Raw genomic sequence first — 17156 nt, 5'->3', positions numbered from 1 at the left:
CTTTTTTTCTTCAGCCGTACATGCCCCAATGAACATATTTTAAGGAAACGTATCAGTCTCCTCCCTGATTTTGTAGCTAGGATTTTGATTACTTCTTCCCAGTATCTGGCTGCCACTGTGCAACTCAATCACATGCCAGAATGTTCCAGTTCCTGTGAGGTATCTGGAGCAACGTTCGTCTGTGGCTTGTTCTGTGAAGTAACATTGTAAGAAATATACCCTATGGACACATTTGTGGTGCATAATCCAAATCTAAGGTTCCTGTTTACATTTACACAAGTTGGCAGTACTCTCTCCCACATATTCCAGTTTCTGTGAGGTACCTCGGGCAACATTATTTTGTGGTTTAATTTTGTGCCACAACCTTGGTACGAGCTACACCCCATGGACACATTTGCTGGACTGGGTAGAGTTGGTGGAGTTCTGCGAAGTGACAAAAAAACGCAGCACTACGCGGAGTTCCGCAAGCGACGGAGTGCATTAGAGTTATGCCGTTCGTGGTGATTTTGAGCACCAAGTGTTTGTCCAGCGCTGTGAAATCATTGCAATTGGCACCATATGCAGCACAAGAGGGCGCATCTTCCTTTTTGCTGTTCGTGTAGATTTTCTAATCGAGCGGTAGCTTTCTCAACGCGAACACTGACATTGAGAAATCCGACCGCCCGCATTGAGTAACCTCACCCGGATGTTGATTTTCCTTGCTCGTACTCACCAACTAGATATTTACGAGCAAAGAAAAATCTCGCTTGCGCTCGCCAACTTGACGTTGATTTGTGCTGAAAACTCTGCAAACTCCGCGAACGGAGCAGAGTTTATAGCCTAGGACTACACATTTGTGGTGCTTAAACTTAAATCTAAGGTGTATGAATGTAAATCTATGGTTCCTGCATACAAATATAGATGTGAATAGTCCTCTCTCTCACTCTTTTACCTTAATGAAGGGAATTTTTCAGGCCAGGTAAATAGCTGTAAAGCATTTTCACAGAACATTGGTCTAGGCAGGACCACAGGCCCCTTAAATATTCAGACGCTTATCAATCCTACAAAATAAATGAAGTTATCAATGAAATTGTGCCGTCCCTTTTAAATGACTACGAGAAAGACTTCCATAGATGGGACAAGATTGACATTTCATGCTTGGGTGGATCATAGGTACTAAAATTAATTTTTTGCTTCGACTTCGTTACACTGTGCAAACCTGGCAAACCTTACCTCTTATGTTTTCTGGGGCTCCAATTTCACCAAGTGCAACAAAACTCGATTGTTTTTATCTGGAATAACAAAACTCAAAAGTGATCAGTGCCACACTGTTCAGACAACAGATTGATGAGGGTTGGTGTTTCAGAATATCGAATAGTACATTTTGTTTGAAATCTGTTTATTGCACATGTAACAATCTTCAGATAGACATTGTACATAAATTATAAAGTCCCCAAAAGTTTACATGTGTTCCCTATACCCCTAGTTACATTATACCATGGGTTTCACTGATGCGTTGCTGCTACTATTTCACTCCTGAGAAGTGTCGCTCAGCTAAGTGGCCTAGAAAGGCTTGGAAGCGGCCCTCAGTCCTCTGTCCCAAGACCTCTATATTTTGCCCATGCTTCCCATATCTTCCCTCATTTGCGCAGGCAGCCCCTGCTTTGATAAACTGATTTCTTTGGCCTGTTACACCAATCCATATCTCTTTTCCAAGCTTTTTCTGATGGGGCGTATACTGCTCCCCATGTGCGGGCGATGTTTCTTTTGGCCACCCCTCCTGCCAACGGCAGCCAGGTCTTGGACCTTTGTGGCCATGTTGCCTCCCCAGTTCCTCCCAGGATGTGCCACCTCAGTTCTGTCAATACCGGTTCCCCCACCACTTTTCACATTACGCTGGACAGGCTCTCCCAGTATGGTCGGATCATGGGGCAATCCCACAGTATGTGGAAGAGTGACCCTCTCTCTCCACAGACCCTCGCGCATTTCTCGAACACACAATTACCAATGCAAAATTGGACTATTTGCAAGGCATAGGATCTATGGAAAATGCGGAGCTGGACCAGCCGAAAGCCTGCCCTAATAGCTAATTCTCTGAGGCTCTGTAAGGCCTCAACCCAATCATCGTCCTCAAGGAGAAAAACATCTGATTCCCAGGTTTCTCTTAGAGGACCCATGTAGTCTCGATAGTTATACAAGCTTACGATATGTGAGCGAAATTGCCTTATCGGTCATGGGGTCCAGGAGGAGTCTGTCCTTGAGCGGCAAATACTACACTACCAAGGTTTCTTCCTTCAGATGGCATTGTAGCGCAAGTCCTAGTTGACGATAGTGTAAATATTCCCCCTACCCCATCTGAAACTCCTCCTGCAATATATCGAACTCTACTATTTTATCTCCCTTCCAGACATCCGCCAATGAGTCAATTCCTATAAGGCTCCATTTCCGGAAGCCCTCTAGGCGATTCAATTCCTTCAGGTGATCCCAACCCACAGAGGTGTCTGTTCCGTAAGCTTATTCTCACAGCCTGTCCTTCTAGTGACCTTATGCCATATTTCAACCACCGTCCGAGTGTGTACCGGATGGTGTGTCATATTTCTCAGCTTCCTGTATAGCTCCATTAAGTAACTGTCAGTGCCCATTGTCAGTCGGTCCACCCTATATGCTGGTTCCTCGAGCGGGGAAAACACCATCAATTAATGTTTATAAGTTGCAAGGTCCAATAATATTTTCGGAGGTCCTGAAGGGCCAATTCTCCGTCATACACACCTTTCTGTAATTTCTTATGTGCAATTCTAGGACTACCAGCCCCCTGAGGTTCCGTGACGATTCGAACCCGTGTTTTCGACATCATCGTAAATCCAAAATTTCGGTACCAGTGAACCGTAAATGATCCATATAGTATATCCTGGTGTTTTCACTATGCTACGAGCAAGAGCACTCTTGTTATGAGCACATTTCCGGTACACCGATGGCATCCATTTTAGAATATGGCATCCATCTTGTATTCTTGCCCCCACATAGTCAATGAACAAACAGTGACCTCTGATCAATTCATTTCGCTTAAAGGACACGTAGGCTTTAGCCGGCGATTCACCCTGTTAATGACACGTGCACCTTAAGTCAGAAACGCTGTGGCCGCATGACTCGGCAAAAGCTGCCTCCTCTGCCTGAGGCCAGTCCTTCTATACTGGTTCTCGTGCTCGTTGGCCTGATCATGATTAGGCGGGTGAAGTCGGTAGCCTTGCCCATTTACGACCCACAAACATCTCTTATCCTGTTTTTCTATCTTCTACTCCTGGCTCTGCTCCTTTCCTTCTGGGCCTTTATTAAGGGGAGGTAATGAAATTTACAATGAGGCGGTCCGGCTCCTGAATGAGAAGATGACATGGGATCGAACAGTGGGAACCCCTCATTCGTAATGTTTGACATCAGAAATTCGTTGACGGTTCCTGTTTGATGCCAAATATTTATTGTTTAGGATACAAAGTTTAAGAAATGTACTAGTATGAGAAGAATGTTGCCTACAGCTAAAAAACTTGTATTTAAGGAGCAACTCACTTAGTGCAAATCGAACAGGCTCCTAGAATCTGCCCGTGTGTAGTTTCTGTGACTTCTGTATCCCTGCAGTAATAAACCTTTGGTCTTTGACGCCACCACCGAGAAGCCCGTGTTTCTGTTTATTTGTGCACCGAGACAGGTAGAACTCAGGGGTCTTCGGGTGTTGTCCCTGACACCTCTGGACCTTAATTTAAGTCCAGAACTCCAATTGGCGCCCAACGTCATTCGGTACCGGTCCAAAAACCTGAAGATTTCGAGAAGCTTCGTGTGAAGATTCCAGAGGGAGGCGCCCCACTTCATCGATCCCGGTATATCGCAAAAGTGGCCCGACGTTCTCTTCCACGAGGGTTCCCGTTCGGACGGCTGCAGTGGTCCGCTGCCTTGACTGTCGCCCTGTCTTGGACCCGAGGTGCAGACCTTAGTACGGCGAGACGTGACGGGTTTCTCCTTGGTGACGTCTTCAGTGCCTCAGTTAAGTATTAAGTGGTTGCTAGTTGTTTTTGCTTACTTTGTAAGGATTTATCAATTGGTTGCTCCTGTTTGGATAAATCCTTTCAGTTCTCTGATTTGACTTGGTTTTGTAGATTATCACTGGTTGTTCTCGTTACGATAATCTTTGGTTTTGTTTGGGTATCGATACATTTGTTCATTTGGTAGGCCTAAGTTCTAAGTTCGATTGCGCATCTCTGTTTGTGTTTGTTCTGTGTTTCGGTTTGTAAAATGGTAAGTCGGAAAAACTGTATGTTTTCATGTTTTGGTTGCAACAGGGATTCCCGGTTGGAGGACTCATGTCCGGTTCCTCCGATTGGAACTCCTCTTTATGAACTCTACTGCAAGCATGGTGTGGGTCCTATATCTTATAATGAGGTGTGGATCCGTTACACGGAAAAAGATGGTGTCCTTAGTTGGCCACTACATGGTAGTTTTGAACCTGAAATCCTCGATAATTTGGAAGTAAAACTGTTTAAAAAGAAGGCCCGGCCGGCAATGTTTGATTCTTTCCGTTGTTGGCGAAAAGAATCCAAACAAAGAGAGACTAAAAAATTGAAGAAAGAGCTAAAAGAGCAAGAGTTGACCTTAATACAGTCTGCTAAGCAGCTGCAACTCAATGAAACTGAGAAAGCGATAGAGATAGCTGGTAGAGAGCGTAATTTGGCGATTGATAAGTGCTACCCTGCTTTGCCATCGAGTGCTGTTAAGCCAGTAGAGGACCCTGAAAAGGATCCTCTGTTATCTTACTTGTTGAGGTCACCTCCACCGTATGCACAGGGTGCTACAGCTCCACCTCTGCCAAATGTTTTGTTACCGGTTGCTGGACAGCCTGGGATGCCTGCTCCTGTTCCCTTGAATCTAGCTCCTGCACTCCCTGTGGTTAACAATATTCCTCCGGCACCCCCTCTTCCAGGGTTGCCCACTCCTCTGCCTATGCCTGCTCCGCTTATACCTGTTGTTCCGCAAGTTACTTTACCTGCTACCCCTACTCTTGCTGTTTCATCTGTTCCAACTACTACTCTACTTAAAACTTCTGCAAGCTATATGACTCCGCTTTCTGTTCGTCGGAGAATAACTGAATCTGTCACTAATATTCTATCTCCTTTTTACAAAACTCTAATTAAGACTCCTACCTCTGAATCTACTCAGAGACGTAGTCAGCTTCCTACTGTTGAAGAACGAGGAATATTAGATTCTACAGCCCTTAGGTGGATTTCGAAAGTTGGAAGGTATAATGTACGAGATGTATTGGAAACATTTATGCAATGGAATGAACCGACACGGCGCTATGTGTTCGATGTAATGTGTTCCCTTTTGCGTGAGGAGTGGGAGGAGGACGACTCTGAATCAGTTCCGGATGAATTAATTCATGTCCAACAAAAATTTGCTGCAGGTATGATAGTGGGCCAAGATGTAAAAGAAGCGATGGAACTGATCTTAGGCTATAGGTTTGATCCTTCTCTCCGTTCACCAAGGGACCTAGAGAATCGTAGCACAAAACAAGGTCGTCAATATCCGATGAGAGAGGTTCCGCCAATATGGCGCGAAGCCATTCAAGCTGATGCGGTCAATGGTATTGTAGCCGCTCCAGCACAATTCCAGAGAGTGTGGATACACATTCCGTGGAAACGAGCTGAAGTGTTAGCAGTAAAACAGGCTTTGCCAGATCCGCGTAAAAATCCAGCTGGGTATTATAAAGAGCTGACTCAGACGGTTCAAGCTTGCGTAATGAATTTAGCAGACATCGACATGCTATTTGGCAATGTAGTGCCGCAACCTATTTGGGCTAAAATTCGTACCGAAAATCATCCAGTTGCCCTTGGTGGTGATTGGCCAGCTATAATAGCGGCAGATGGTCAACAAATTGGTGGTTCTAAGCCCGAACCTCTAATTGCCAATTTACCTGGTAGGATAATTGATTTAATGAAAATTTTGATGCCAGCATTGCGCGTTAATTGGGACAAATTGTCCGCATGCAAGCAGAAGAAAGACGAAAGCGTCTCCGACTTCTTCACTAGATTTGAAGAAACTTTTGTAGATCACAGTGGTCAGGATATGAGCACGGAGGGAGGCCAGAGATTATTTGTTGATAAATTTGTGCACAATTTGTTACCAGGGCTTAGTAATAAATTAAAAGATTCTGCCAGTGCGTGGGCTGTCTCTATGACTGCGCAAATACTTGCAACTGCTCAGTACTATGAAAATAGGGATAAAGAAGAGAAAGAAAAGTCAGAAAAGAAAACAGAAGACTTAAAAACTAAAGTCCTTTTGCAGCAGGCATATCCGCCTCGCACGAATCAGACAAACTCACAGCAAGGGCCATATCAGAGGGCCGATTACGGTTCCCAAAGACCGCAGTACCAATGGAATCAGTGTGCTTACTGCAAAAAGGAAGGTCATTATAAGAATGAGTGTCCAGTCCTAGCACAAAATAATGGTGGTCTAGTTCAGAGAGGTCGTGGTGGTTTTACGCAAACTGCTAGAGGCCGAGGGCGAGGTACTATGCCTCCGCAGACTAATGATCGTCCTTCTAATTATTTCGATCAGCGAAACGGACAATCTGTACAGCCTGGTAGATCTCAACAGTACCATGTTGAAGACTACTGTGAGGTTAGCGAGGAAATTCAACAAAATGAGTACTAGGACAGCCATGGACAAAGAGAGGGAGTAGTATCAGTTCCAGTAGATCAGAGTGGGCCTTATGTCCAGTAGCTACATCAGGTGTGGTCGAACCGTTTCTGTTGGATACTGGTGCAGCAAAAAGTTCTATCATGCATGCAAAACTCCCTGGCGCACCTTTGTCCGGCTTAACAAACGTTTCAGTAGGTTTTTCAGGCGCCCCTGTTCACAACCCTGTTTCTGGTCCTTTGTCTATTTCTGTTGGGCCTCGTCAATTAAAAGCACCCCTGATTTTGACGACCGGTTGCAATGAAAATCTGCTTGGTTTAGACCTGTTAAAACGCCTGTATGCGACACTGTACTGTTCTCCGTCAGGAGTACAGCTTACGTTGGGTAAAAGAGTCATCTCCCCGATGTATTTGTCAATGGATGCGCTCCCACTGGAGCTGCGTTCTCTCCCTGATACTCTTTGGGCGACTGGTCCTAATGATGTAGGCCTTTTGGAAATTCCTCCTTATGTAGTAAGTTTGAAAGCAAATGTCAAATTCCCACGAATCCCACAATATAGGATCTCTAGCGAAGGCGAACGTGCGCTTTTATTGATAGTGCAAGATTTGATCCAGAAAGACGTAATAGAAGAAACTAGAGGAAATGTCTGTAACAGTCCTGTCCTGCCGATTCTAAAACGCACAGATCCTTCAAAACCTCCAGTCTACAGATTTGTAATTGACCTTAGAGAGGTTAACAAAATTGTGATTCCACAGTTTCCTGTGGTTCCAGACATTACTGCATTGTTGACGTTGATTCCTGCTACAGCCACATGGTTTTCAGTGATTGACTTGAAAAATGCCTTTTTCAGCATTCCAATAGCCGAGGAAAGCAGAGATATTTTCGGCTTCTCTCTAGGAGGTCGAAGTTTCAGGTTTAAACGCGCTCCACAAGGCTATTGTGAAAGCCCATCCATTTACAGTCAGGCATTAAAAAGTCAGTTAGATTCTTTTGTGCTTCCTCCTGGTTCTGCTTTGGTGCAATATGTGGATGACCTTCTAGTGGCTGCTGATGACAAGGAAACTTGCAAAACAGCTACAATTTCCCTACTGCATCATTTGTCTGATTTACATCACAAGGTGTCACCTTCCAAACTGCAATATTGTTGCCAAGAAGTGACCTACTTAGGTCATCTCTTGTCAAAGGAGGGAAGAAGGTTGACCCCGGAGAGAATAAAAGCAATTACACAGATGAATGTTCCTAGCACACAGAGAGAAGTGCGCGCGTTTTTAGGTATTACTTCATACTGCAGGCAATGGATCCCAAATTTTTCTCTCTTGGCAAAACCATTGGTGGCCCTGACTGGAAAAGGTGTCCCGAGTCCGATGCCATGGTCTGACAAATGTCAGCAGAGTTTCTCTGAGTTACGAAATGCACTGTGTTCAGCTCCGGTGTTGGGTACACCTGACTACAGTAAGCCATTTACACTCTATGTTCACGAGAGAGAAGGTTGTGCGTTGAGTGTCTTGACGCAACGATTTGGTGATAAACAACGTCCTTGTGCGTATTTTTCATCAACATTAGACCCGGTAGCCAGAGCGTTGCCTAGTTGCTTAAGAGCTACAGCAGCAGCTGCAGTGTCCATTCGACAATCTGCTGGTTTGGTCATGAACAATATGCTGGTGGTCATGGTCCCACATGCCGTGGATACACTCATGAACCGAACGAAGACTCAGCACCTCACCAGTGCTAGATTATCAGGCTATGAGCTGACACTGCTAGCGAGTCATATTCAGATTAAAAGATGCAATGTACTGAATCCAGCAACACTGTTGCCGACTGGCCAGGAGTCGAGTGATTCTGAACCCCATGTCTGTTGTTTTAGAACCGAGGAGGAGACAAAAGGACGGATTGATCTTAAGGACACTCCGTTACCAGATCCAGATGGCACGTTATATGTTGACGGGTCTTGTTTTAAATTGGAGAATGGTGATGTGACGGCTGCCTACGCAGTAACGACTTTGAGTACGATTGTGGAGACTGCAAGAGTGAGTCAGAATTCTGCCCAAGCTGCAGAATTAATTGCATTGACTAGAGCGTGTGTCTTAGCAAAGGGAAAGAGAGTGAATGTGTTCACAGATAGTCAGTATGCGTTCGGTGTAGCGCATAGTTTTGGTCGACTGTGGAAGGAAAGAGGTTTTATTACGTCCCATGGGACTAAGATCCAGCATGGTCAGCTAGTCAATGACTTGTTGGAATCTCTAACCTTACCAACTGAAGTTGCGATTGTGAAGTGCAGTGCTCATCGAGCGGTTACGGATGATGTTGGTCGTGGAAATGCTTTTGCCGATGAGATAGCTAAACAGACAGCTAGGAATACGATGAGTGGGATGTATGTTGCAACGTCTGCGAGATGGGTTGCTGAATCGGGAATGTGTGAGGACACAGTGGAAAGTGTGAAAGCAATTCAGGAAGAAGCGACTGAAGAGGAAAAGATTGCATGGAAAGAGAAAACGGGTAAATTGGACTCGAGTGGATGTTGGGTTGACTTGTCGGAGCATCAGCGCTGGATGTTGCCTAATGCGTATGTGCTTGCGGTGGTAACGATGGCGCACGGAGCAGCGCACATCAGTTCTAAAGGGATTTGTAAGATGTTGGCCCCAGTCTGGAAGAATGATGGAATCAGTAAATGTGCAGAAAGAGTGGTTAGAAACTGCATGATATGCCTGATGCATAATCCTGGTAAGGGAACCCCCACACCCGCTGGACACTTCGCTCCTCCTTCTTGCCCCTTCGAAGTGATTCAGTTGGATTTCATCCACATGGACCGATGTAATAACCTTAAATATGTCCTAGTGGTAGTCTGTGCTTTTTCAAGGTGGATTGAAGCATATCCACTAAAAGATAACACTGCCTTGTCCACTGCTAAAATCCTCCTGAAAGAATACTTCCCCAGGTATGGAATGCCACGGATTGTATGGTCAGACAATGGGAGTGAATTCGTAGGGAAAGTTATGCAGAGTGTGTGTGCAGGTTTAGGGATCAAGCAGAAGTTTCACAGTGCGAACCACCCCCAGTCAGCAGGTTTAGTTGAAGGGTACAATGGTACTCTTAAACTGAAACTTGCTAAGATCCAAGCCTCCACGGGTTTGTCCTGGCCAGATGCACTACTGCTGGCCTTGTTATCCACTAGAGCGACTGTGCACTCTCGAGTAGGGCTTAGCCCATATGAGATTGTGTTCGGTCGCCCTGCAAATGTCTGGGGGGTACCGAGACCACGAGAGTTTAAGCAGCTAGAGTATCCAATGTTAATTGACTACCTTTTTGACTTGACTGCTAAATTGAGTCTCATTCACCAACAGGTTTTCGATGCATTGCCAAAACCTCCGGAAAGTCCAGGTCACCAGCTGAAACCCGGCGATTTCATCGTCATCCGAAACTTCGGACGGACCAGGAATCTCCAACCGAAGTTTGTGGGCCCCTTTCAAGTGCTCTTGGCGACAAGGACTGCTGTACGTGTGGCTGGCCGGAAAAATTGGGTTCACGCTACTCACACTAAGCGTGTACCCCTTCCACTCCCTTATGACAATTGGGTTAGACAAGGAATTGATGCCTCTGATACAGAACCTGTTCCTAAGTATGTTCCTTTCAGTGATACAGAACTGACAACTGATTCACCGAACTCTGACTTCCCCCCTGAAGCTGTTTCTTTGATCACTGACCAGAACACTGCATCGAACGAACATTTGTCATCTGCGAATTCGAACATTGTTGCCCCTGCTGGAAACAGACTATTCCCGGATCAAACAACGCCAGGAAAACTGAGAAACAACCTTCGTTCTCATCCTAAGGACAAATAAAGCAGGAAACTGCCTATTTTTCATATTTGATCTATTACATTGCCTTCAGCCAGGAAGCTTGCTGAACATTTTGTATTTCCCTGTGTATTTCTGTTGTTTCTATTACCTTGCCGTCTGGGTCGCCGTAGGGTCGTGGCTTTGTGCCTAGTTGAATCTGCGGGGGCCAGACACAAGGTCGGCCTTTCTGTTAGTTCTGGGAACTCCCAGGGCTGATAGAGGCATTTTCAACTACGTACATATCATCAGTGGTCGCGAGCGGTTGTAGAAGATGGAGCTTCCTGGGCTGCACCGAGAGAATGTAATTTATGTTCGCAGAAATAGATTATACAAAATTCTACATAACAAATGTTTTCTGATGCAATGTGCAATTACGTTTTTGATTATTTTAATAACGTTGGTGGGTGGAATTGCCTTTGGTATCCATTTAATCTTTGCACCGATCACGACTACAGTACCTCCCCATGTTCTTGTTTCTCCTACTGTTGTTTCTTTTCATTCCTTTCATCCGTTTCCTGAACATGAGCAAGCTCGACGCTCAGAATTCATAAATAACACTTTTGTACAGCTCTTGCACCAACACCAACTGGTAGTTAACACAACGGACTGCTGGGTGTGCGGTTTGATACCACACACTATGGATAAAGGCATTCCCTACCTGGTCTTGCCTTTTAGCTATAATGGATCATGTCGGGCCTTTCAGACTGTATTTGTCTATGCCCTCGAGACCTATCCCCCGCGTCCTCCACGTTCCACCAAGTATAACTCCGCTAATAAAGCCTTGCTAAAGGGAATAACTGACATGATTAAAGACGTCAATAACACCCCATTTATCCCTAAAGATGAGCTACGAGTTTATTTGAGTTGGAATGCTACGGAGTATAGCATTAGTTTGGGTGAAAACAAGCGTAAGAGCTCCACTCCAGTTTGGGTCGTACCTCACCGAGGTCAATTCTGCTTGCAAGGTAATGGGAGAAATCCAAGAGCTCGGCTAGGGAAGAGTGTCTGTGTTGAAACTTATGTGTATCCATCAAACTCTTCCCCTGCCTTCCTAACTGCTAAGGGTACCTACTTCATCTGTCGAGACAGGGCATATACATGGTTGCCTGCTGACTTTTCAGGTTCATGCTATATTGCTCGACTGTTGCCTCCGACATACACAGCTGCCCCAAATTATCACAAAACCAGAGTAGTAAGAGGTGTCTTTAGCAAGGAAGACACCGCTGGTCAGGAAGCCGGAGACTTCTTCAAAGGTTTCCTTCCGTTCTGGGGGCCTATGGCCAATAGTAGAAATCTACGTCAGCTAACACGGGTAGTTGAGTCTACTATTACAGAAACTACTGGTGCCCTTAGTAACTTAACAGCTGAGCTCCAGGCGGATCGTCTCATGACATTACAGAACCGTATGGTTCTTGATGTAATACTTGCAGATCGAGGTGGGGTATGCAGAATGATCCAATCGAGCTGCTGTGTTTATATCCCCAATAATGCTCCGACAGTGTACGAAGCGATCTCTAAGCTACACAAGATTTCCGACTCTATTCATGTGGACAAGGGAAATTGGTCGTTAATGGAATGGCTTGGGACTCTATTATCAGCGTGGGGATGAAAGGTTCTGATGGTCGTTGGTATTGTCTTAGTGTTCCTATTCTCGTGCTGTCTTATTATCCAGTGTGGCCCTGCCTTGTGTAGCCTCTGTGCTGCAACCTGTTTAAGGAAACCGCCCGTGTTGGGAGACAAGGTGCGAGAAAGAATAATGCTACAACAACATATCACTGACCTGATGAACATCGAGATAGACTCTGACATAGAGTGAGTAATTGCCTATGTAAGGGCAAAAGGAGGGGCTGAGGTTCCGTGACGATTCGAACCCGTGTTTTCGACATCGTCGTAAATCCAAAATTTCGGTACCAGTGAACCGTAAATGATCCATATAGTATATCCTGGTGTTTTCACTATGCTACGAGCAAGAGCACTCTTGTTATGAGCACATTTCCGGTACACCGATGGCATCCATTTTAGAATATGGTATCCATCTTGTATTCTTGCCCCCACATAGTCAATGAACAAACAGTGACCTCTGATCAATTCATTTCGCTTAAAGGACACGTAGGCTTTAGCCGGCGATTCACCCTGTTAATGACACGTGCACCTTAAGTCAGAAACGCTGTGGCCGCATGACTCGGCAAAAGCTGCCTCCTCTGCCTGAGGCCAGTCCTGCTATACTGGTTCTCGTGCTCGTTGGCCTGATCATGATTAGGCGGCTGAAGTCAGTAGCCTTGCCCATTTACGACCCACAAACATCTCTTATCCTGTTTTTCTATCTTCTACTCCTGGCTCTGCTCCTTTCCTTCTGGGCCTTTATTAAGGGGAGGTAACGAAATTTACGATGAGGCGGTCCGGCTCCTGAATGAGAAGATGACATGGGATTATGATCGAACAGTGGGAACCCCTCATTCGTAATGTTTGACATCAGAAATTCGTTGACGGTTCCTGTTTGATGCCAAATATTTATTGTTTAGGATACAAAGTTTAAGAAATGTACTAGTATGAGAAGAATGTTGCCTACAGCTAAAAAACTTGTATTTAAGGAGCAACTCACTTAGTGCAAATCGAACAGGCTCCTAGAATCTGCCCGTGTGTAGTTTCTGTGACTTCTGTATCCCTGCAGTAATAAACCTTTGGTCTTTGACGCCACAACCCAGAAGCCCGTGTTTCTGTTTATTTGTGCACCGAGACAGGTAGAACTCAGGGGTCTTCGGGTGTTGTCCCTGACACCTCTGGACCTTAATTTAAGTCCAGAACTCCACCCCCATCGAATAGTACATTTAAGCTCCTCACTAAACCATAGGTAATGTTAAACAAAGACTACTGGCCTGTTCCACTGCATTCCGTGTCACAGATGGCTACCTCTTCAAAGCAAGTTTGTAGGCCTATATCCTTTATTGTCCGTGAGTATCTTAACCTCTTTGATGCTCATGACGGCTCCCGGCCGTCATGAGTCACGGTGGGTGTGTGCTGATGACGGCCGGGAGCTGTCATGACCACACCTGCGATTGGAATGTTCAGCACTGCGGTGGAATTCGCGCCGCAGTGATGAGGTTAATAGACTGTTGCAACCTAATAACTAGACAGGAAGCGTTACAATGTTTCCCTCACCTCTAATGCAAATATTTATCTATCCTGCATTTTGTCCTTTTGTGGTCCATGCTGACAAGTGGAGATCATGTGACCCTCTGTTACTGGGTGAGATGTTTACAAATGGTGAAGTATTATGTACAGAATCCTGCGTAGAATCTTTTAATTTTGCACATGAAGACAGTTTTCGTTTAACTCTGCAAGTGTATTGACTACATAGTTACATTGTTAAAGAGCTAGAAAGTAGCAATAGTATATATAGTATAGAAAATGATTTATCCATGAACATACGAAAAAGAAGACTCTGTCTTTATACTCTCATACACTTTCTATAACCTCCTGAAAGGCATTACCATAGGTCAATTAGGAAAAAAGACCTGAACGTTGATTTAGAGTCCTGACTGGAAAAGACCCTTGTTATCTTGCCTCAAAGCTAAGGCACTATTACCTTCTTAGGCTCCTTAGATCTAGTGATAAAGCACTGTTAATTGTTCCTCGCATCAAAAGGCCCGTTCAAGTGACAGGTCTTTTTCTTACTTGGCTCCTCATTACTGGAACAAATTGCCACATCATATTCAAACTTGTTCGGATCACTTTCTCTTCAGGAACGTACTGAAGACAAGTTTGTTCTGATTTAGCTATTGTTGTTGCCTTTGTCTCATGGTTGCGCCGAGATACCCCTCCCGGGGTGATTCATGCACATTATAAATTAAAATATCATATGTTAATACCACAACTCTTTTGCAGGATGATCCCAGCGATGACAGCGTGGATTCACTGGCAAACTTTGCTTCTGGCTGCTAGGACCACCATATCTCATACACAGAAAATACGGTATACCCCATCAGTGCCTATGTGGTATATGATGCCATGGAGAAACTGTCAGCAATTCTGAATAACAAAATTCAACAATTTTAAACAACTTGCTATCCCTTTAGGACCTATATGAAAATAGATTGGCTAGTTAACAAAGGTGCTTTACGTGTGCTAACCTTGTTACACAACTCTACTGTGTGATATATCTTTCTATGAGGACAACAATTATGTTAATTTGTAGTTGCATTAACCCAATGATTTATTTTCCACTTGACTAATTGTTGTGTTTGCATCTGCAAAAATTGTCGCGTTCACTTACTCGATGTGACTCAGTCTCCCACTGCCTTCAGTTTGTTGCATTTGAATTTCTCTTGCAATGTAATTACTTGCCGTAAAACTTAAACACATATATGGGGCTTGTTTTGTAGAGGGAAAGAGAAAATGTCTGCTGTTCTTTTGGTTACTGAAGGTAAAAACGTTGATTAATCTGAAAAAAGCATATACGTAAAACTCCGCAAAAAGGCATTTGTCGCAAAGAAAGTGGAAACAGATGCATCTAACACTGACGTAGGAGCCATATTGACCAAACAAATGGCCAACAGAGCGTGTTTCCTCTATTAGCTCACCATTACCAAACACTCTTGGACACTTAAACACTTAGCAACACGTAACCATCTAAAATCATTCGTGATTACCCATAAAATTAGCTTTCAGCCAGTATTGAAATTATCACCCAGTATTGAAATTACTAAGGGCGTCTTATCAATTTGCTATGCTGCTACATTCTCTATGCAGTAACGTAGAACACTTCTCTAGTAGTTATCTAAATAATATGTTCCACTCCACATATAGGCCAGACTTATCAACAGCCTTTCCTTCTATACATACTGCACCTGCATGCTTCTGATGACTTGGGAACAGTCCTTCTTGACAACTCTTGTACCAGCAAAATGTGATATGCATGGAGATGAGATTGAAAATAGTATCTCTGGGTCCATAACTCCATAAATCATCTCCCTTACTCCATAGTGCGGTATCAGGATTACCCTGGCATACTGAGGTTGTACCGATACTTGTTACCAGGGTCATGAAGGGTTCTAGAATATAAGGGACAGTTAGCCAGACCTGATGTAACTGAAGATGAAGCAGACACGGCTCCCTACTCGTATATAATAAATACAAACAACTTACCTGAGCGTCCTGTCATTTTTGGAGAACAAAATAGGTTTGGCTACAAGTTGACTCACGTGCTATTGTCCTCAGCAACCTGGTCTCAGACGTTCCTGGTTGTCATTGGACCTCACACAGTGTACAGCATCACAGAGTTGGCCCTGGACAATTTTCATCATTGTGGCCGCTGGTGAGGCTAACCTTACGTAAGAGCAGGCAGCACGGGAGAGTGTAGCAGTAACTTTTTTTTATTCATATGAAAGGGCAATTGCAGGAAGTAAGGTTTGCTTGGGAAGAATCATTTGTTCACATGTGTGCCTCTGTGTGCTTGTGTCGTTATAGTAGCGCACTGTACTGCTGACCTGCAATGCCATATTGGAGGAAGGCATGGTGCCTGTGCGAATAATGTCATCAGGGGTAACAAGCGCTATATACATATATGCAAACCTTTGTCCCTCTTCTATCCCTCCGCTATCCTTCTGAATGCAAAATAAGTAATATCCACCACTCAAATTACTTTCATATTTCACTATACTAATTCACCACTAATTCTTTATGGGTTCCGGAGTAGCGTGCCACTCGCAGAAAAAGCTCTTCGACGCCTCGTCATCGGTAGTAAGCGCTATATAAATGCAATTACAATACAATACAATACAGTGGGGGTATCATCTGGACTGTGGACTTGCAACATCATATTGAAAGGAGGAGTTGGGACTTCTTGCAAGTGGTTTGTCCATTACGGCTGATGTGCTACAGTGATGCTTACACCTATTTGCTTAAGGAGCTGTTAAGTTTTCCTTTGAGCATATTATGATTTATTATCGCTTCTTGCTCCATGGTGATGTGCACACCTTGTTTTAAAGGGCATTAATTTGAGGGATAGGAGAGCAGCCTTGGAAAGATCAGCAGTTTCAAATCTGAGAATTTGAGCTCTTTCTGATCCACGGTGATGTGCACACCTTACAGTAATGTATATAGTTATTTCATTGTGCACAGCTTAAATTTAGCATTTCACGACATCTTCAGTACTCATCAAATATACGGTGATCGCACACCTCAATTATTTTCATGTTACCTTACTTTGTAACTTTGCACACTGTAATATGGTGAGGTGCACACCAGTTTTGCGTCAGGAAAGTTTACTAGCCTGTGTCCTGAACTACATATAATTTGTTATTGCGCCTTTACGGTAAGGTACTCACTGGGAATCTTCTCCGTTAAAATAATGCTACGGAGATCAATTCTGTTGAGTTCTGAAACTGACATTTACATATTCTTACACAGTACATGAGCATTAGTATGGACAAATAGGTATATTAAGATTTTATTCTAGTAATCAGCTTTCTGTGTTTTAAGTTATTGTAAATTTGTTTTAAGCCATGTGTACTCAAACTATTTCGTTCACTCCACTCATGCCATTTTTACCACTGTCAGGAGAACCTTAAGTGAAATGGACAGAGTGGTAAGAGTATTTTATGAATTATCTGTCAGCAAATGAGGAGGAATGTTTTGAAGAATTTTCTGTGATAAGAAGGA

The sequence above is a fragment of the Lissotriton vulgaris genome, chromosome 2_1, assembly GCF_964263255.1.
Source record: "Lissotriton vulgaris chromosome 2_1, aLisVul1.2, whole genome shotgun sequence".
Classification (NCBI taxonomy): domain Eukaryota; kingdom Metazoa; phylum Chordata; class Amphibia; order Caudata; family Salamandridae; genus Lissotriton; species Lissotriton vulgaris.
The sequence above is the reverse complement of the archived record's forward strand: the minus strand, read 5'-3'. Positions refer to the sequence as shown.